Source organism: Trachypithecus francoisi, unplaced genomic scaffold, assembly GCF_009764315.1.
Source record: "Trachypithecus francoisi isolate TF-2019V2 unplaced genomic scaffold, Tfra_2.0 Lachesis_group15, whole genome shotgun sequence".
NCBI lineage: Eukaryota > Metazoa > Chordata > Mammalia > Primates > Cercopithecidae > Trachypithecus > Trachypithecus francoisi.
Window position 1 is genome coordinate 5,913,454 of NW_022681460.1, and position 23,487 is coordinate 5,936,940.

Sequence of the window (23,487 nt, forward strand, 5' to 3'; positions counted from 1 at the left end):
ACCACATTTGAGATTAGGGTCTTGGAGCAAGGTGGTATGAAGCAGAGTCCCCAGCCTACCTGCAGTGCTCACGAAACAGCAACTACGAATAAACTTTGTTATTTTGAAGATGCTAAGGTATTTGCTGTCTGTTCCTGCAGCATTGTGTATTCAACTGGATCTATTCCAAATGATTAAAACATCAATTTCTATATTTGTTCATTGAGAATAAATACCTGGAATGGTATCCTGAATCAGAGGATATATTCATTTAATATTTTATACATGTTGCAGAATTATCTCTTTACAAGTAGACACAATAAAATATATTTTAGTTTAAGTATTAGTATTAGAAGACACCCAAAGAGAGGATTCTTAGAAAATGAGTCATTCTTATAAGTGCTGATTTCTACATGGAGGAATTGGTGTTTTAAGCCATTGATGTTTGGAGAGGATGTGATGTGATATTCCAGGAATGCCCTGGTTAGTAGTTCCAGGAAACCACCGGAGAGCCATAGGTCCTAATGAACGGCTGGAAACTGACTCACTGAAGGTTTGTTTCATTTGGGAAAACGTCATAAATTACATTAAACAAAGGCTACTCACTATTGATGGAGAGGTGCTGCACAGGTATTAGCTGAAACAAAAGTGTAAACCAATGGCATCTCAACAGCAAGCAGATGACACCAAGGGCTCTTTTCAAAAGTCCTATCACACCATCACTTCCTTTTTTATCTGCAGCTGCTATTAAAGGGAATCTTCCTGGGAAGTGGTTATTGTCACACCGTTACCTGAAGATCAATAAGAATTTCTTAAAAACTATGTATTTATTAATGTGTGATATCTATTTTTGCTATTTTAAATAAATGCATACATTTTATGTTCAAAAATTGGGAAGAAAAATAGCAAAGCAGTATTCATTCTATTTTTATTGTTAAATGTGCAATATTTATTATTTTTTCTCATGAATAGGTAATACGTTACTATTGCAAAGTCTATTTTTCAATTAAGCAAACTGATGAACTCTCAGGAACAACACTTTGGATGCTCCCTTGAAGGGTCGGACTCCCCTTCAAAGCCTGAATGTGCCAGTGTCAGAAACAGGTTCCCCAGACTCTCCTGAAGCCAGGACATTCACCTGTTACCAAATTAAGACCATTGGGACCTGCAAGGGAATAATCTGGAGGCCTCTGGAAGGTTTCTCTAATAAAAAATACATGCCTCTGGATGTATATTTGGTTGTCATTGATGCCTGGAACTCAAAGAACAAGCAACAGGATCAGTCTATTAAATTAAGGTCATCATAGCAGAAACGTGCAAAGAGCCTGAGTTCTCAGTATCACAACCGAGCCTCTGGAACAATTCTAAAATTGTGGACTTGGGGGCTTCTTATGGTTTGAAATAATAAGTGCCTGTATTGTTTAAACTACTCTTAGTTGGGTTTTCTGTCATTGGATACCTAAAGAATCATAACTGAGAAATTCACCAGTCTGCATCTTGTCTGTTTTATCTTTAACAATCTGGCAATTGACCTAATTTATCTCACTGTTGTTTCAATTTGTAATACCCAAATTTATTTAAATAATATTTAAACATAGTATTTACTTCAATATATACATAAATTCATTCCTTGTTCTTGTCTGGTTTTTTTTTGTAATTATATATTTTTATACTTAAATCTGTAAAAAGGGAATCAAGAGAAAGAAAAAAGAAAGAGAAAGAAAGGAAAAGAAAGGAAAGGAAAGGAAAAGAAAGGAAAGGAAAGGAAAGGAAAAACTTCAATTGCCCTGTTGTCTCCAAATAGCTTGCCAATTGCCACAACACGTCATAAATATAACTCATCATTTCCATGCTTATTTGGTTTTTTTCATATCATATTACAAGATTCCTACATATGCTTGAGTGTATTTCTGAAAAAACTGTGTTTTTCAGAGTTTTCACTACTCTGATTTATGGATCTATATTTTCATTAAAGTTTCTACAGTATACAGATTTAATTATTGTGTTTTATATTACAGGATTGGGTAAGATGGCAGATGAAATATATGCATAAAGAAATAATATATATGATTTTATTATTATCTTTAATCAAATATATATTTAATATAAAATATATATTTTTATTTTATTAATCCTAGTAAGTAATGTAAAAATCAAAGGGAGAAAGGAAAAATAAATTCATAAGAAAATTGAAAACCCAAAAAGAGAATCATTAGGTATGGTGTGCTGAATGGTGCCTCCCAAAGGTATCAGATTCTCATCCTTGCAACCTAAAGATAATACCTTACATGGTTTTTGTAAATGTGCATAAATTATGGATCTTGAGATGAGAAGATTATTCTGGAATATATGGGTATGCCCTAAACACCTTAAATGTAATCTCAACGTACTTACATGAGGCAGATGGAGGTAGATTTGACAGACACACAAAGAGAAGTTCATGTGAAGACACAGGTGGAGATTGGAGTGATGCATCCAATTGTTCAAGGAATGCCTGCAGCCACCGGAAGCTTGAAGAGGCAAGGAAGGACCCTCCCCTAGAGCCTCTGGAGCAGTGGTCCCCAACCTTTTTGGCACCAGGGACCTGTTTTGGTTTCATGGAAGACAATTCTTCCACGGACTGGGGGAGGGGAATGGTTTTGGGGATGATTCAAGTGCATTACATTGATTGTGCACTTTATTTCCATTATTACTACACTGTAATAGATAATGAAATAATTATACAACTCACCATTACGTAGAATCAGTGGGAGCCCTGAGTTTGTTTTCCTGCACTAGACGGTCCCATCTGGGGGTGATGGGAGACAGTGACAGATCATCAGGCATTAGATTCTTATAAGGATAGTGCAACCCAGATCCCTCACATGCTTTGTTCACAATAGAGTTTGCATTCCTATGAGAATCTAATGCTGTGGCTGATCCGAGAGGAGGCAGAGTTCAGGTGATAATACGAGTGATGGGGAGCAGCTGTAAATACAGATGAAGCTACACTTGCTCGCCTGCGGCTCACCTCCTGCTGTGCTGCGCAGTTCCTAACACACCACAGACTGGTAACAGTTGGGGGACCCCTGCTCTAGAAGGAGCATGGCCCAGATCCACACCTTGTTTTGGCTTCATGAACCTGATTTTAGACTCCTGGCCTCCAGAATTGTGAGGAAATAAATTTCTGTCGTTTTAAGCCACAGAGTTCTTAATGATTTCCTACTGTATCCCTAGGAAACTGCTACATCAATGAATCAGAAACTGAGAAATTCTGAGAAATACAGGAGCTCAAGTGTATGCATTGACAGAAAAAAGAACAGCGCTCAAAATGTCAACAGCAAACAGTTCTGGGTTGTTCTGAGTTCAGAGAACCACATCAAAATCAAGCTAAGCAAATGAGATACTCAATTTTTACCCTTTTCTCTTAACCCTTTCCCCTGGCCTGGATCAAGCAGCAGAAACAAATTTCATGAAGCCCTAGGTCCTGGATCTGAGCAGCGAGTGTGGGCATTTCGGCAGGAAGCCCGGAGACAATGGTGTGTATCCTTGGTGGCTGCCCATGCAAGGGGTCCCCATATTCAGAAACTACCCAGTGCGGCAACATCTACACACCCACTCCCAAATCCCAAACACTGGAGCCAGGGTGGATGTGATCATCAGAAACACTGCTCACCACGAAGCGAGGACAGCCCCAGTAGGACAGATGTGTGCGCAACCAGAAATCAACAAATATTTAAGGAGAAATGTATGAAAAAAAGAGAATCCTAGAATTCAAATAATAGAAAAAGAATAAAACATTAGAAAGCCCTTATAGTATTAAAATACACTTTAATCCTGTAAGACAAACTTTTCCTCATTTCTCTGTTTTTCATAATTTCCCATTGTACTATTTAACCTTTTCCCCATTGGCCCTGAGAATACTCCCTGGCAGTGCTTGTGGCTTCAGCATGTACCCTGAGATAACTTTGCTGCAAAATAGCTCACTTTTATTATTATTTTTGCATCACTCTAGTGTATTGACTTTGAGGAAAAAAAAGACATTATTCTATAGCATTCTGTTTTCAGTAGCAGTATTTCCATTTACAAAATATAGTAATTCTTGATTGCTGAAAATGTCAAATCCTAGAAAACATAGCATTCCTATGCATATGTTACATTGTTCTCAAACAGTCGTTGTTGAAGAGTCGTTTGATGAATTTGATTTTTCTAAAATAGATGATTCTGCTGATTCAGATGATTCCGATGTTAGTTCTGTTTAGAAATGACTCCAAGAATAATTTTATGTATTTTATTTTCACATTGAAAATCAATCAGACTTGCTTCAACCTCAAAGAGCATGTTTATGTAAAACTATTAGGTTGGAGCAAAAGTAATTGTGGTCTTTGCCATTAAAAGTAATGTAAAAACCACAAATACTTTTGCACCTACCTAATGCATGAGTGCTGGCAGTGAGCTGCACTCCTTTTTTCTAAACAGGATTAAAATACATTTCCAAATTATTGTGTTAAGTTACCAAAACACAACATTGAATTTTATGATCTCCTGACCTGCCCTTTGTTTTTCTTAAATTTTCTTAGTTTTTCTTTCTCCAATTACATTCAAGTTGCCATTTTCCTCTGCAATGTGTATGTGGTGTTCAGCTGTCCATTTTCTATTTTCTAGAGTTATTTTGCTCTTTGCTGTCCTTCCTCCTAACATGTCCCAAAGGAAATGTATGCATTTACAGTGGCATCACTCAAACTCCATAGTACCACCATACACACATTGATATAGAAGCAGATGACAAAACTGTACAAATTCACTGCCACTTATTCAGAATTATTACCTGGAAAACATGTGTAACTAAAAGGCTGCTATTAATATTATTCACATTTGATGACAAATTGCATTTACTTTACAAATGAAAACATTTCAAGATTAATTACATAACACATTGAATTTAGAGTGATTTGACTTTGATTAAACATAGAAGATATACTTTAAAGTTAAAACATTTTTCATCTTAAAATAAACCATTCTTAGCCAGGCATGGTGGCTCACACCTGTAATCCCAGCACTTTGGCAAGCCAAGGTGGGTGGATCACGAGATTAGGAGATCGAGACCATCCTGTCCAACATGGTGAAACCCCATCTCTACTAAAAATACAAAAATGAGCCAGGCATGGTGGCACACACCTGTAATCCCAGCAACTCAGGAGGCTGAGGCAGGAGAATTGCTTGAACCCGGGAGTTGGACATTGCAGTGAGCCAAGACCCACCACTGCACTCCAGTCTGGGCGACAGAGCAAGAGTCCATCTCAAAAATAACTAACTAACTAACTAACTAAATAATAAATAAATAAACCATTCTTTTGTAATGTAATCTATTGTTAACAATATTTATGGCCTTACATTTAAAAAACGTAAGATTATTGAACTCTAGACATTTTAACTATGGAATTTATTTGGCTTAACATATTCTAAGCCTTATTTAAGTTTTTACAAAAATATTCATCTGTCTATCTGCTTCTATGACTAAAAGTTTTATAAATACAATCCCATTTCTTCTATATCTTCTGTAATGACTGCTCCCCGAGACAATAATATCATCTGGCTGAGAATTAGAAACAGGAAGAGAAAGGAGGGGGAAAGAGGAAGAAATCATCAAGGAAGGTCAAATGGCAGATGGGAGGGTTTTCACCAGTCATCACCATCTGAAAAGAGAGAAGTAGGGATGTCTTCACCCCCCAGAAAGACTCAGGATGAACTGGCCCTATTCTTTGCTGCTGGAAGTGGTGACATTGAAAATAGTAAACACTGTATTTGTCTAGGACAAATAGAGCTTGGTAGAAATTTTCTTCTATTTCAACATTTATTTTAGATTCAGTGGGGTGCATGTGTAGGTTTGTTACATGGATAAATTATGTGTCAGTGGGCGTTGGTATACAAATGATTTTGTCACCCAGGTAGTGAGCACAGTACCTGATAATTCGTTTCTTCACGTCATCCTCTTCCCACTCTCCACCCTCAAGTAGGTGCTGGCGTCTACTGTCCCTTCTTTATGTCCAAGTGTACTCAATGTTTAGCTCCCACTTATAAGTGAGAACATACGATATTGGGTTTTCTGTTGCTATTTAATTTGCATAAGATAATGTATTCATGATTTTATACATTATTTTATTTGCAAAGGACATGATTTTATTTTTGATGGTTGCATAGTATTCCATGATATATACGTACCACATTTGCTTTATGAAGTCCACCCCTGATGGGCACCTAGGCTGATTACATGTCTTTTCTATTGCAAATAGTGCTGTAATAAACATATGAATGTATGTGTCCTTATGGTAGAACAATTTATATTCATTTGGGTGTATAACCAGTAATGGGATTGCTGGATTGAATTGTAGTTTTAAGTTCTTTGAGAAATCTCCTAAGTACTTTTCATAGTGGCTGAACTAATTTACATTTCTACTAGCAGTCTGTAAGTCTTTTTCCACAATGTTGTCAACATGTGTTATTTTCTGACTTTTTAATAATAGCATTTAAAAAATAATATAATACTCAGGTATTCTTGGAAAAATTTATATCTGCAAACCATGATGTTGGAAATGCATTACAAAAACACAGAGCAGAAGCTACGCTTAGTAAAAATGTAATATAGTCAAAATTGACAAGACAGGAAGCTAGTGAGAGCAGCTGAAGTTGGTCGGGGGGAAATCATGGTGAATGAGAGTGTTAGAAAGAGATGAACAGTAGACAGATTTGAGAGCCTTTCTAAAGGTAGAAAGTCAGGATTTGATTTGATGATGTAACAGTATGGAGAATAAGGAAGGGAGAAACCGCAGATGATCTAGTAGGCAACAATGCCAATCAAGAAACATCAGCATTAATGGTATACAGTTCATTATTTTACTTTTATTTTTACTTCTGTTCCTTTTATTTTGGTGTAACAAAAAAGGTTGTAAAAATCTGTACCTACATGTCATCTATTTCAAATGTCTAGAGAAAAGCTGCATGATCTAATAGGTATTTCTGAAACAACTGTTTATTTCATGATGGATAAAATAAGAACTCTATCATTTATTTGATGTAAAAATAAAGTATAACGAAATTAAAGAGTTAAATATGAAAGATGAAAATATAGAAGAGTGAAAAGTCATTTTGTAGCATAAAGACATTGAAAAACTGATAAAGGAGAACCTGAAAAACTAAATGTCATAAAAATTAAAGTTCTATACATTTAAAATGAATAAAAGAAAATGCAAATTGTCAAAAATTATTATAACAACTTACACACGGAGTCATATACATAAATATGAATTCAATACTAAATATATAATCATTTTACTGGGAAAAGACAGAGGCACAAACCTATAATACAAAATAAATGTTATAATGAAAAGAAATACATGAAAAATTTAACCATTAATTTGCCATTTACCAGAATATTTTTAATGATAATATCAAGCATATAAAAAAGTCATAGTTTTAGAGTGCCAGGGGCAGGTGGTGAATGGTACATATTACATTTTTTGTGGAACAATTGATAATATTTAATAAAATCTTTTGATTTATTAAAGCAATAAGTCAAAATTGAAAGAATACCAAATGTATTTTGAAAGAATAACCAATCTTGAAATTTATCTTGAGGAAATATTAAAATCTGTGCTAATATTTTGCTACGCTTGAGTTCATGATAGTTTTCTTTAAAACTTTTACAAAATAGAAACAATAAAACATTGTAATAATGTGATATTGCTCAAATGATTTTGTTCTTATGATGAACTGAAAATAGCCATTTAAAATGCACTTGAGGGATCTCTAACAAAATCAGGGATCTATAACAAAAACCATAGGTTATAGATATAGAGAAAGAATCATCTAATTTTCTGAAAAATAATTAATAAAGTATATATGTTATACAAAAATACAACATACCTACAGTTTTAAGATGAGATGAATATAAAACAAATGATACAATACAAAAAAGACAAAGATGTTGCTTTTTTCTACATGTAACTAAGTCATAATTCATAACTTTCTTGTTAATATTATATTATCTACATTTTCCAAAATAATATCAGAGATTGGGGTATGGTTTATTTTAAACTTGATTGGTGATTGCTACAGGAAGCCTTGGTCTTTCCATTAGATATCTGTTCTGAGAACTAAGATAACTTCTACCAAAGTAATATTCCCTAAAATGCCAAGAGGGAGATTGTTTTCCCATTTCCTAAAATACTTGCAAATCCCCAACATAATTTCTGGAGAGATAATCAGTAAAATATTCATCTTTCAGCTGACCTCTTAGCTACCACTGTTGGCAAGATTATAAGTATGATATTTGCTGTTTTTTTTTAATCTAAGATTTATTATGTAGTAACTCTACCTATTTGAGTAAAATATAGGGTCCCAGTGCTAACAGATCTCACTAATCAACATAATTTTTTTTTTTTTTTTTTAGCTGGAGTCTCGCTCTGTCGCCCAGGCTGGAGTGCAGTGGCGCCATCTCGGCTCACTGCAAGCTCTGCCTCCCGGGTTCACGGCATTCTCCTGCCTCAGCCTCCCGAGTCGCTGGGACTGCAGGGGCCCACCACCACGCCTGGCTAATTTTTTGTATATTTAGTAGAGACGGGGTTTCACTGTGTTAGCCAGGATGGTCTCGATCTCCTGACCTCGTGATCCACCTGCCTCAACCTCCCAAAGTGCTGGGATTACAGGCGTTGCCACCCTGCCGGGCCCCAAAAAATGTATTTTAATACTTATGGTGAAATTAGAAGTGTTACAGCAATTTTCTTTCAAAAAGATACAAAGATACACTAATTATGTCAACCCCATTGCTACAGGAATACCATGGACATGCATATATGAATCTATGTCCCGAGGAACCTTTGTGCTGCCTTTAACAGCATGGTCTCTTTTAACTTCCTGTTCTGCATTGTGAGCTCGGATAAGTTACTAAACCAATCCTTTAATCATAACTGCTCAGTAAGAGTTAGCTGGAGCTACTCTTTATTTTATTTTAGAAATGCTAAATTAAGACTTATTATGTTCCAGGCCCTGCTTGAGGTCCTGAACCAATGTTATCTCAATTCATGTTCATAAAAACTCTATGATGTAATTATTAAGAGTCACTGTACAAATGAGGAAAATGAGAATAGAAAGATAGGAGATGTCCCGGGGAAGAATCTTTGTTCCCGAGACACAAAGTAGATGGAGATCCGCTCCACAGAGAAGGGGCACTTAGGAGAGGCTCCACTAGCAAATGACCCTTTCCTTGCAAATCAAGAGTGGAGGATGTGCTTCCCCAGGGAGGAAAGGGTATGAAGCAGAGCTGTCCATGTGGGATAGTTTTGACCCTTAGGGAAAAGCATTGTGCTTCTCTTGTCTACACTACTCTCTGTTCTGTTTCACCTTGTCATGGTCGAACGTACCATAGAACTCAACTTCTTATCAATCACATTTATCTTCATATCTCAGAGGTGCTTTATACTCAGGATGTCCAAAATTAAAATGATCATCATGACCCGTAATCTCCTCTCCAAAATGGCTTCTCCTCCTGTGTCCCTTATCTAGGTGAATGGCACCACTTCCTACTGCATTACCCAAGTCAGAAAGCAAGTGGGTATCATTGTAACTGTTCTGTATCCTTCAGCCTCTGCATCCAATCTGTAGCCAAGTCTTATTGATTCAACCTCCTAAGTCCCTATCGAGCCCGTGCACTGTGGTCAACTTTGAGAAAACCAGCCTGGCCTAATTGTTATGGGTGGTGATGGACAGTGGTCTAGGCCCGGACAGATCTCCCCAGCACCCTGAAGTAAGCTGGCAGCTGGAGCTGCCTTGGATGGAATCTCCCTTTGTATTCCTACGAATGCTATAATCTCAGGCCCTGCTGAAAGGCCTGTCCAGCTAGGAGTAGAATCATTTTAATCATTTTAAACATTCTGTTTCTACCTACAGGATGTGAAATAGCCATTCTGGTGTCTAGCCAGTTGTGATTATTTTTTACGCATTGTGGTCTCATAAGGTTTACTTTAACTTTGGTCACTGTTGATAATACTGAATATTTCTTTGAATAATATATTATTTATAACCAATTATTTCGACAGCAACACAGGCCTAGCTTCTATCTGACTTGCTTGACTTTGTTTCTTAGTGGAGGTTGGAAGGAAATGTGCTTTCTTTGTTGTTAGTGGCATCTTTGCTCAGAATATGCTGACATTATCTTTCAGATTTCTAAATAGTCTGCTATATTGTTGGTTCACTCCACTGAGTCTCAGAGGGCAGCAAATCAATTTTCTGAGCCTCCTCCTGGCTTGCCTGGTTGGAGATAAGCATCGTGCTTCTTGTGTTCCTGCATCTTATCTGACAGCTCCCACTGCCCAGTCATCCAAAGGGGAACATCCTAGGAGGAGGCTCTGAGCCAAGCCATCCTGGCGTCTCTGCAGAGGGCACAGCTGCCGGGACAGGGCAGCAGCAGTTTGGCTACGCTTTCAGCCTCCCTCCCCTTGCCACGGAGCACCCCACAGATACATAGACTGATTAGCTCTGAATCCAAGTATCTTCCCTGGTCCTGAATTGACATCTGCGGGTTTTGTGATAACAATAGAACTGGCCTTTCTTGAAAGAAAACACTAGGCCAGCCTTCTTTGACAATCAAAGTATATCTACATCACTCCCAGGTACTGTTGTGGAGAGTTCTTTCAGTTCAGAGAATAACCTGAAATGACCTGCTGTAAATCCTTCTGCAGACACATTTATCTTAATGCTTTCCCTCCCCCCACGACTGCAGCTGGCCTTCATTTGCATCCAAAATTTACCTTCCTTCTCTTTCTTGAGTCTAGCCCTGCTTCTCTTTAAGGATTTGGATGTTAAAAATTGAAATTGCCAGACATGCCGTATTTTAAATTTATAGCAGAGCTCCTTAAGAAAATGCTTTCTGCATGCCTAAGCACCAGGAGTGCATAGTTCTCCCATGGCGCCTTTGTTCAGACAATCTCCTTTGCTCCTGAGTTTTATGACACGATCTCTGTTTCTGTGGGAGCTGTGAAAATTCTAGTATAAATGCCATCACCCAGGAGAGTGCTTTGCTTCGTTATAAATCAGTCATATGAAGAAAGAATCCCTGCTTGCTCCACGATGTGGATGTGTGATGGATGGCCCATCATCACCCCCATGACTGGCCATGGCAGAGCTGTCTGCAGTAATGCGGGGAAGTGAGGGGTGAGGCCCAGCCTCACCTGCACGTGGCCATGGAAATCCATCCTCCCCAGGGCCGTGGGATGGTTTATACGGTATAGAAAGGGGTGGGGTGGATGGGGACTGTGGGTAGGACAGAAGGTCACTCTGGGTAGTCAATGAAGAGTCTTGTGTCTCCTCACCAGGGCCTTTTCCACCGTGCTGCTCTATACTAAGTATTCATTAACTACAACACAAAAAAGCAAAAGCTTAAATCACAGTTAAAGGATATTCGCCCTCCTGTATAGGTAGCCAGAAAATGAAATTGTTGGGCGTTTCCACTTCTCAGTGAGTATTTTCCATTTGAAACTGCCTTATTTATTTACTACTTACATTGACCTCTCTTTCCCCTCAATGGACATTAATCTGAGCCAGTTCCAGCTACGAATCATTGGCATGTTGAGCATACCACACAGATGCACATGGTCTGAAGAATATTTGCAAAGAAGCTTGTACATGTTGCATAGTTCTAAATGGAAGCTGCTTTTCCCAATGAGCACAGAGTACTTAAAGTAGGCTATAAAATTGTCACAGTTTATAAATCAGTGAAATTAGTACTGAAGCCTATTTAATCTATATGAAAACAGCAGCATCCGTAATTGACATGCACATATTCTATAAGGAGCAATATAAAGTTATTTGTGTGACCAACTGGTACACAGTTGTGGACCATCTTGATTCTGGCAACAATTCACTATGTAAAGACCACCCAATTTTATGTGAGTGTTTTAACCAGACAACCAATGCCTTTATTGGAATTTAAATTAGAATTAACCAGATGTGGAGCTGCAGGTACTCAAATTTATCAACTCTAATACAACAGTATATAACCGAATTGCAGGTGTTAAAAAATAGGTAGGAGTTCCTTTTATCTTGTTATATTCAAAAGTTGATTTTTTTTGTGAGTTTGCTCTTAATCTGCTTCCCATTTATATTTGGTTTGATCAGAATTTGTAGCAAATAAGGAGGGCTCCATACTCTTAAACATTATCTGTGTTTTAAAATCCAAGTCAGGTGCTTAGACTGTTGAAAGAGATGGTTATCCGAAGCAATGATACAAGGAATCTTAGAGTCAAGCTGTCAGTAGGGAGGAGTCACAGATGCTGAATTGGTTGTATTTAATTGAGTAAGCCACTAAAGCATCTAACACATGCATGCTTCTCTATATGGGACTGATTTGAGCCTAGAAAAAAAAGCTGTTTCTAAGTTGTACATTGAATATCTCAATTTCTAGACTCATATTATAAAATTAGAGATAATATTTACAAATTATTTTTGTTTGTAGAAGTGGAAAATGCCTAGAAATAACAATGCTTTATAAAGCATCTATTTAAAGAAAGTAGATGTTTTTTAATGAAAAATATACCACTAATAATGAAAACACATTATACAATTTAAATGTTGAGATCACCATTGTGTAAGATGACATAATAGCAAGATGTAAATCAATGCCTAATTGTTTTAGGTATAATTGTCAATGAAAATACAGGTATGGGTAATAGGAAATAAATTTTGACCCTCCTGCTATTTTCAAGGATATCAATAATCTCCTTCTTCTATGATGAACCTTTCACTAACTGCTCATCTTGTTTCGATAAGACCTTGGATGGTGTCTTAGTATGTGATTGTGTATATACCCTTCTATAAGTAAGGCAAGTAAGTATGTGACACATTACATAATTTTAAATCAATGGATTATAAAACTTCAGAAAATAAATTTACTTCTTAACTCTGCTTGCTGTTGAAAATCCTTTCTCCTACCACTGATCGAGCACCTTCAGCAAGGAACCATCATATCTGCGCAGATTATATGATACAGAGTTCTAAAAATTAATGAGGATTTTGTGAAAATGTGTCAAGGGACTTTAGGACCAGCCTTTTTGTATTTGAGTTATAGTTTTCTGCCCTAACCTATCCCCAGATTATGACAATAGAGGGAGTGGGGGAATTCACACTTTAGTTCACACTTTACTAAAGATTAGGTGGCAGAAAACATGCAATCACCTAGAATTGAAACCTACATCATCCTTGCTTGACAAAACCCTCACCCTACTTAAATGCAATTGCTCTCCTATGCCTGTACAGGTGAAGATGATTAACCTGGGGGTAGAGTGCACAATCTTGTTAACTGACTCCCCTGTAAATTAATAAACAATGACCTAACTGGATCCTTCATCAAGGCTAGTATTTCTATTATATTTTTTAGGTCATTTCCTCTCCAATTCTCCCAGATAAATCTTATATCTTCTCCTGGAAACTCCAACGTCGTCATCCTATTCTTATTCTCAGCTATTTCCTAATTCATTGAAAGAATCTGAAAAAATAAGAAGAGCGCTTTAATGACTTCCTAACACCACATATACTCATCTTTGCCCATTGTTCTGCCTTCTCTCTTCTTGCTATGGTTACACGGCCCATAATCCCAGACACGGTCAGATCCTCTACTGGTGCACTCAATCCCATGCCATAGCTAAGTCAAGGTCATCACTTTAGCTACTATTCTCACCTCCTGCATGATCCATTTCCCCAGGTTCACTGGATGTTTCCTGTCAGCAAACATTATTTCACTCAATTTACAAAAACAAACATAGCCTTACTTGACTTCTATTATCTCAGTTACTTTTTAGAGGTACTTTCTTTCTCTTTAGAAATGCTTTCTTACTCTTTAAATTTAAACTTATCAAAAGCATTGCATATAGGTGCTACCACGGATTCTACTCCTCCCATAATCCTTGAACCTATGCCACTTGGGCTTCTGTCAACCTATTCCATCAATTTGATTCACTGCACATTTGTAAATCTAATGTTCAATCTTCATTTCCCTTAACTCCTTCTGCACTTGGCTTACCTGACACTAAATTCTTCTTTGCTCTTTCCACCCTGCCATTCCTTTACAGTTAACTTGCCAGATTTTCCTCCTATCCCTCCCCTAACCACTTAATTGGAGGGCCCCAGAGCTTGGTTGGTGCAATAATCTCTTCTTTACCAAAAGCTTGATAATTTTACCTAATCTCATGGCTCTAAAGACCACCCAACTTTCTGTTTCCAATCTGGATCTCGCTACTGAACTACAGGCTTGAAGATCCACCCATCTTTTTAGCGTTTTCATTTGAAATCTGAATAGGCTTTCCCAATTCACCAGACCAAGAACTGAACCCTTGGCCCACTCTGTATTTAGAAACACATTCCTCTTGCAAGCTTCTACACATCCTGCTAGTTTGTCAAGCTAAAAAGCTTTGTAACTGTGACCGATCTCTTTTCCTTGCCATCACCAGTGTTAGCACATTGGCCTCCATGGCCGTCATATCTCAGCTGCATTGTGGGAGTCATCCCCTTTCTGGTGGCCTGACTTCCACACGTGCCCCTCCGCAGTTCATTCTCAGGATATCATCCAGATTATTATTTTAAAGCATAAATTTGAACATACCCATCAATTGTGCAAAACCTTTCATAGTTATCCCATCTTATTTGACTTCATTTGAATTCAAGCCCAAATCTTTACAACGACCTAAACTATCCTGCATCATCTGGCACCCCAAGTTACCTGTCTGGCCTTGTCTCACACGCCTCTCCCCTGTGGTCCCTCTGCACAAGCCATTGATTCCTTACCATGCCTTAGAAGTCAGACACAGCGGCCGGGCGCGGTAGCTCAAACCTGTAATCCCAGCACTTTGGGAGGCTGAGATGGGCGGATCACGAGGTCAGGAGATCAAGACCATCCTGGCTAACCCGGTGAAACCTCGTGTGTACTAAAAAATACAAAAAAGTAGCTGGGCGAGGTGGCGGGTGCCTGTAGTCCCAGCTACTTGGGAGGCTGAGGCAGGAGAATGGTGTAAACCCGGGAGGCGGAGCTTGCAGTGAGCTGAGATCCAGCCACTGCACTCCAGCCTGGGGAACAGAGCGAGACTCCATCTCAAAAAAAAAAAAAGAAGTTAGACACAGCCCTGCCTCAGAATCCTTGTACTTTTGATTCAATCTGCCTGGAATACACACCCCGGATGAGCTGCATGTATCTCCCTTACACTCCTTCATGTATGTGGCAGGTAGAACAATGCCCACCCCTGCACCAAAGATGTCTATGTCCTAATCCCTGGGATTTGTGAATATGTTATCTTCTGGTCAAAGGGACTTTGCAGATTTGAGTCATGAAATGGGAGGTTATCTTGGATTATTCAATTAGCCCAAATCTAAGCACAAGGGTAGTTATAAAGGAAAGGATGAAGCTCTTAAGAGTCAGAGAAGGATCTGTGACAATGAAAATATAGGTCAGAGAAACATTCAAAGATTCGGCGTTGTCAGTCTTGAAGATGGAAGAAGGTGCCATAAGGCAAGAAATGCAGACAGACTCTAGAAGCTGACAGGTAAGGGAATGGAAGAACACAGCCCTGCTGAGACCTTGAGTTTTTAGTGAAACTGATTTGAGGCTTCCAACTTCTAGAACTGCAAGGTAATTAATTTGCGTTTTAGGCCAAAGCATTTGTGATCATTTGTTAGGCAACAATAACAAACGGATACAACATATTTGATGAAAGTTATATTTTCTGTGAGACCTTTTGTGATCGATTCTGTTAAAATTATACGTGATCCTTCCTAACTTGATTCACTTATTTTCATGTGTTAATTTTTTCTATAATAAGTATTAACATCTGATATTTTGTTTGTTTTCTTTCTCTGCATTCCAAGTAGAATCTAAACTCTGTGAGAGAAGAAATGCTGACTTTTTGGTTCACTGCCATTTTGCCAACACCTAGAATAGCACCACTCCGATGTCCATGCTCAGGACATGTTTCTATCAATGGTGAACATGAATGGAAATGGCCACTGTGGATGGCTGGCCCATCAGGTGAGAAGCATTTCAAAACCTCATCTGTGCCACTCCTCTATTTGCTGGTTCCTTTATGGCTCTGAAATCTCCTGTCCATATCTTTACTATGACACTTGTACATTGTTTTATATTTAGTTATTTATGTTCACAGTGAGCCAGAGGAGCAGGACCATGCTTATCTTTGCATTACAGCTCCAAGCACAATGCCAACCATGCAGTAGTGTCTCCAAATCAGACCAATTGGTGCAAAATCAACACCCGTAGCATATGTACCGTATTTGTCTGTTTTCAAGCTGCCAGTAAAAACATACCTGACCCTGAGTAATTTAGAAAGGAAGGAAGTTTAATTCACTTACAGTTCCGCATGGCGGGGGAGACCTCAGGAAACTTATAATTATGGAGGAAAGGGAAGCAAACATGTCCTTCTTCACGTGGAAGCAGGAAAAAGAAGTGCCAAGCAAAAGGGAGAAGCCCCTTATAAAACCACCATATTTTGTGAGAACTCACTCACTATCACAAGAACAGCAGCATGGGTGTAAGTGTCCCCATGATTCAGTTACCTACAACCAAGTCCCTCCCATGATATGTAGGGATTATGGGCACGACAATTTAAGATGTGATTTGGGTGGGGACACAAAGCCTAATCATATAATTTAACCTCAACCTCTCCTAAATCTCATGACTTCATATTTCTAAACATAATCATGCCTTCCCAACAGTCCTCCAAAGTCTTAGCTAATTCTAGTATCAAACCAAAAGTACAAGTCCAAAGTCCAGTCAGAGACAAGGCAAGTCCCTTTTAACTATGAGCCTGTAAAATCAAAAGCAAGTTACTTACCTCCCAGATACAATGGAAGTACAGGCATTGGGTAAATACTCCCACTCCAAATGGGAGAGAGTGGACAAAGCAAAGGGGCTGCAGGCCCCACGCAAGTCCAAAATCCAGTGGGGCAGTCAAATCTTAAAGCTCCAAAATAATCTCCTTTGACTCCATGTCTCACATCCAGGTCATGCTGGATGTGAGAGGTGGACTCTCATGGCCTTGGGCAGCTCCATCTCTGTGGCTTTGCAGGGTACAACTCCATTCCTGAGTGCCTTCATGGGCTGGCATTGAGTCCCTGAGGTTTTTCCAGGTGCATGGTGTAAGCAGTCAGTGGATCTACCATTCTGGAGCCTGGAGGAAGGTGGCCCTCTTCTCACAGCTCCACTAGGCAGTGCACCAGTGGGGACTCTGTGTGGGGGTTCTATCCCCACATTTCCCTTCCACACTGCCCTAACAAAGGTTTTTCATGAGGGCTCCAATCCTGTAGCAAACTTCTGCCTGGACATCCAGGCGTTTCCATACATCCTCTGAAATCTAGGTGGAGACTCCCTAACCTAAATTCTAGACTTATTTGCACCCACAGGCTCAACACTACATGGAAGCTGTGAAGGCTCGAAGCTTGCACCCTCTGAAGACATGGCCTGAGCTGTACCTTGGCCCTTTTTAGCCATGGCTGGAATGCAGGGGACCAAGTCCTGAGACTGCACAAAGCTGCGAGGCACTGGGCCCACCCAACAAAACCATATTTTGCCTCTCAGGCCTCCAGGCTTATGATGGGAGGGGCTTCCATGAAAACCACTGACAGGCCCTGGAGACATTTTCCCCATGGTTTTGATGATTAACATTTGGTTCCCCATTACTTAGACAAGTTTATGCTGTTGACTTGAATTTCTCCTCAGAATTTTTTTTTTTTTTTGTCTATTGCATCATCAGGCTGCAAATTTTCTGGACTTTTATGCTCTGCTTCTCTTTCAAACATAAGTTCCAATTCCAAACCATCTGTTTGTGAATACACAAAACTGAATGCTTTTAACAAGACCCAAGTCACCTCTTGAATGCTTTGCTGCTTAGAAATTTCTTCTGCCAGATAACCTAAATCATGTCTCTCAGTTTCAAAGTTCCACAGATCTCTAGGGCAGAGGCAAAATGCCATCAGTTTCTTTGCTAGAATGTAGCAAGTGTCACCTTTATTACAGTTCCCAACAAGTTCCTCACCTCCATCTGGGACCATCTCAGTCCAGACTTCATTTTCCATATCATTATTAGCATTTTGGCCAAAGCCATTCAACAAGTCTCTAGGAAGTTGCAAACTTTCCCACACCTTCATGTCTTCTGAGCCCTCCAAGTCTCTAGGAAGTTAACAACTTTGCCACATTTTCCTGTCTTCTGAGCTCTCCAAAGTGTTCCAACCTCTGCCTGATACTCAGTTCCAAAGTTGCTTCCACATTTTTGGGTATATTTAGAGCAGCACCCCACTACCCAGTACCAATTTACCTGTATTAGTCCATTCTCATACTGCTAATAAAGACATACCCAAGAGTGTGTAATTTATAAAGGAAACATGTTTAATTGACTCACAGTTCCACATGACTGGGAGGCCTCAGGAAACTTACCATCATGGCAGAATGGGAAACAAACACATCTTTCTTCACATGGTGGCAGGAAGAAGTGCTGAGCCAAGAGAGAAAAGCCTCTTAAAAATACCACGAAATCTCATGAGAACTCACTATCACAAGAACAGCAGCATAGGGGTAATCACCGCCATGGTTCAGTTACCTGCTACCAGGTCCCTCCCACAACATATGGGGATTATGTAAACTATATTTCAAGATGAGATTTCAGTGGGGACACAGCAAAAACTTATCACATACGTAAAAGGTAGAGAAGTCGACTGCACTCTAAGATTTCCCCACCTTAGAAATTGAGTCCACGTTCTACTAATTCTACCAATTTCTAGCCATAATATATTGGACAACTCACTAAACCTTTCTGGGCCTAACTTGCATTAACTATAAAATGTAACCTATCACAGTGTTAAGTTTCAGGTAAATTAATATATGTGCTCTTTCTCTGTTAACTAGAAAGTACTGTAAACTTATAAGCTTATAATATCATAGGCCAGAATCAAATAGGAAATAATTTGATGGTTAATGGTGGATATCTCCTTTTTATAGAAACATTTATAGCTTCTTAGTCAATCACACTTGCTACCATGGCCTTCATTTTCACCTACAAATTGACAATGATCAAATCTAGATCTTCGTCCCTGAGTTTTCTCTTAGGTTTGGGAATAGACATTCATTCATCACTAAATGGAGTTGTGGAAGTTGGCATGGCTAAAATGTATACCATTCACATCTGTCAGTTCAACATGCTATTGGACATATATTTATTGTGTGACTCCAATGTACTATAGACTCTGCTGTGGGCATTAAAGTATTCTATCAGGTCCTTTGCACGTTGAAGGATCACTCCAATTGCAGCGTGCAGGGCAGATGTAAGACCAGACCCAAGGCATGAAGATAAATTAAATTGCCCTTAGAGCAATCTAAACAAGGTATATTATCTCTCTCACTAAGGACATTGGTACTATGGTTTTAGTGACATTAATAGGACTAGAGAAATTCTGAGAAAATAAAATACACCAATTTATTGCTTGGTACTGTAGATGAGGCAAGAAGTGGAATTAAAAATCACTCACAGGATCTAGCCTGAGTTCTTAGTACTGTAGATGAGGCAAGAAGTGGAATTAAAAATCACTCACAGGATCTAGCCTGAGTTCTTAGATGGTTAGTGACAGTAACTATGACAGAAAATGCAAGAGAATGAATCAGTTTAGGAGGAGGATTATTAATCTAATATATGACAAGTTATTTTGGCAGAATGACTTTAGATATCTCAGGAACATGTAGAACAATCCAGTGATGTTTGTGCTGTGGATAAATAACAGGGCTTTTTAATTTTTTCTGAGGCATTGCTGAGCTAACTTTTATTAGCAAGTTCTTAGTTTTGATGAGCAGAGCAGACATTTCCCTCTATATCAACACATTTAAAAACCTAAGAGTCGGAGAATAAAACTGAAGAAGTGACCTTATCCTCTTGAGTGATTTATTAATATACGTTTAGTGCCCAGTGGCAGATTTTCATCTTTCTAGTTAATGAAGAAACTTAAGCATTCAGAGTCCCAAAGGGCCTTTCTAACAACTCTGATAAGCACTAAAATAACTCTTCTCCATTAGACATTGCAAATAGAACCATCACAACACATCATAATGAAAAAGTGTGTCATATATTGATGTTCTTACTACCACTGGATTTCATTAACACACATTGTAGATACTTTTTCTGAAATCTCATACCATTTTCCTAGGCTAAATGCATTTTGGAGAAGAGATATGACAGATTTGATGTGACAAGCGCTATTTTGCAATTATTGTGTGTCTCAGACACTGACATCCTCTAATTCACACTCATGACATTCTTGTGCATGTAGTATTATTAGCAATTATTTTTTCAGATGAGAAAATTGGATCAATGAGTGAACTGACAATCAAAGTAGCCCACAGTCTTAAGTTCAGATCCAGGCTTCAGCAAGTTACTTAATCTCTTTGTGCCTCAATTTACTCATTAATAAACAAGACTATCTACATAAGAATATTTTAAAAATTAAATAGCTCATGTTTTTCATTAGTACTTAGTGCTGGGTATTTAATGAGTGCTAGTCACCTTCTCTACCACCACTTACACTACGCTGTCTTCATCAACTCAAACCTGAGTGTAATGCATGTAAAGAATTATTTGCATGCTTCTCAAAGCACCACGTATCCTAAAGTCTATAGATAATGTTTTGGGGGGTGTACGGCAATGCTCAAGATAAAAGTAATTGCAACAAAAGCAAAAATTGACAATGATATCTAATGAACCTTAAGAGCTTCTGCACAGCAAAAGAAACTATCATCAAAGTGAACCAATGACCTACAGAATGGGAGAAAATTTTTGCAATCTATCCATCTGACAAAGGTCTAATATCCAGAATCTGCAAGGAACTTAAACAAATTTACAAGAAAAAAAAAAAAACAACCCCATTAAAAAGTAGGCAAAGGACATGAACAGACACTTCTCAAAAGAAGACATTTATGTGGCCAAGAAAAATAGAATAAAAAGTTCAACATTACTGATCATTAGAGAAATGCAAACCAAAACCACAATGAGATAACATCTCACACCAGTCACATGGTGATTATCAAAGTCAAGAAACAACAGATGTTGGTGAGGGTGTGGAGAATTAGGAATGCTTTTACACTATTGGTGGAAATGTATATTAGTTCAACCATTGTGGAAGACAGTGTAATATTTCCTCAAAGAATTGGAACTAGAAATATCATTTGACCCAGTAATCCCATCACTGGTTATATACCCAAAGGCACATAAACCATTCTATTTTAAAGATACATGCATGCATATGTTCACTGCAGAACTATTCACAATAGCAAAGACATGAAATCAACCCAAATGCCCATCAGTGATAGACTGGATAAAGAAAATGTAGTAAATATACACCATGGAATACTATGCAGCCATGAAAAGGAATGATATCATGTCCTTTGCAGGGACATGAATGTAGCTGGAAGCCATTATCCTCAGCAAATTAACACAGGAACAGAAAACCAAACAACACATGTTCTCACTTATGAGTGGGAGCCGAATGATGAGAACCCATGGACACAGGGAGGGAAACAAACCACACTGGGGCCTGTGGGCAGTGTGTGGGGGGAGGGAGAGCATCATGATAAATAGCTAATGCCTGCTGGGCTTAAAACCTCGGTGTGGATTGATAGGCACAGCAAACCACCATGGCACAAGTCTACCTATGTAACAAACCTGCATGTCCTGCACATGTATCCCGGAACTTAAAATAAAATAAAGTAAAATTTTAGAAAAAAAGAAAACCTTAAAGCAATCTTAATTTAGATGACTTGGTAGTCTCATGTATCTGCTACTTCTAGCCCACATATTTGCTTAATGTGCCAGAGAAAGTTCTCTGATGCACTCAAATAAAAGTATATTTGCGGATGACAACTACCTATATGACACTGTCATGAGGAACTCAATTTGGGGAGGATCCAAAACATATACTCCTACTGTCTTCAAACAATAATCACTTGATTGCCACAACATGCTTGTTGGGTAAACCAGAAATGCCTAAATGAGTGTATTAGTCCATTCTTGCAATGCTAGAAGGAAATACCCCCAAATGGGTGTATGAGTCTGTTTTCATGCTGCTAATAAAGATATACTGAGACTGGATAATTTATACAGAAAAAAGCGTTTAATGGACTTACAGTTCCATATAGCTGGGGAGGCCTCACAATCATGGCAGAAGGTAAGGAGAAGCAAGTCATGTCTTATATGAATGGCAGCAGGCAAAAAGAGAGCTTGTGCAGGGAAACTCCCCCTTCTAGAACCATCAGATCTCTAGAGACTTATTCACTATCATGAGAACAGCTTGGGAAAGACCAGACCTCATGATTCAGTTACCTCCCAGTGATTTCCTCCCATGGCCCGTGGGAACTGTAGGAGTTACAATTCAAGATGAGATTTGGCTGGGGACACAGCTAAACCATATCAATGGGTAATTTATGAAGAAAAGTGGTTTAACTGGCTCATAGTTCTGCAGACTTTACAGGAAGCATGGTGCTGGCATCTGCTTCACTTCTAGGGAGGCCTCAGGAAACTTACAATCATGGCAGAAGGTGAAGGAGGAACAGGCATATCATATGGGAAAAGCAGAAGTAAGCAAGAGAGAGTGGGGAGTAGGTGCCAAATACTTTTAAATGAACAGATTTCATAATAACTCACTCACTACTCTGAAGACAGCACCAAGTCATAAGGGTTCTGTCTCTATGATCCAAATATCTCCCACTGGTCTTCTCTTCCAGCCTTGGGGATTACAATTCAACACAAGATTTGGGCAGAGACAAATATTTAAACTATCTCATTCTACCCCGGGCTTATCCAGAATCACATTTCCTTCTCACATTGCAAAATATGATCATGCCTTCCCAACAGTCCCCCAAGGTCTTAATTCATTTCAGCATTAACTTTTATGTTCAAAGTCTAATCTGAGAGAGGGAAAAACTATTCCACCTATGAGCCTGTAAAATAAAAAACAAGTTATTTACCCCAAAGATACAATGGAGGTACAGGCATTGAGTAAACATTCCCATTTCAAAAGGGAGAAATTGGCCAAAAGAAAGGGACTACAGGCCCCATGAAAGTTTAAAACCTAGTAGGGGAGTCATTAAATATTCAAGCTCTAGGATAATTTCCTTTGACTCCATGTCCCACATCCAGGGCACAATGCTGCAAGGCGCAGCCTCCCACACCTCTTTGGCTTTGCAGGGTGCAGCCCCGTGCTTGTTCCTGTGGGTTTGAGTTGAGTGCCTGTGGCTTTTCCAAGCACAGGGTGCAAGTTCCTGGTGGATCTACCATTCTGGGGTTTGGAAGATGGTAGTCCCCTTCCCACAGCTCCACTAGCTCCACTGATATGGACTTCACTGTCCATATCAGTATCAGCATTTTTGTCACAATCATTTAACCAGTATCTAAGAAGAACCAAGCTTTCTCTCATCTTCAGGTCTTCTTCTGAGTCCTCTAA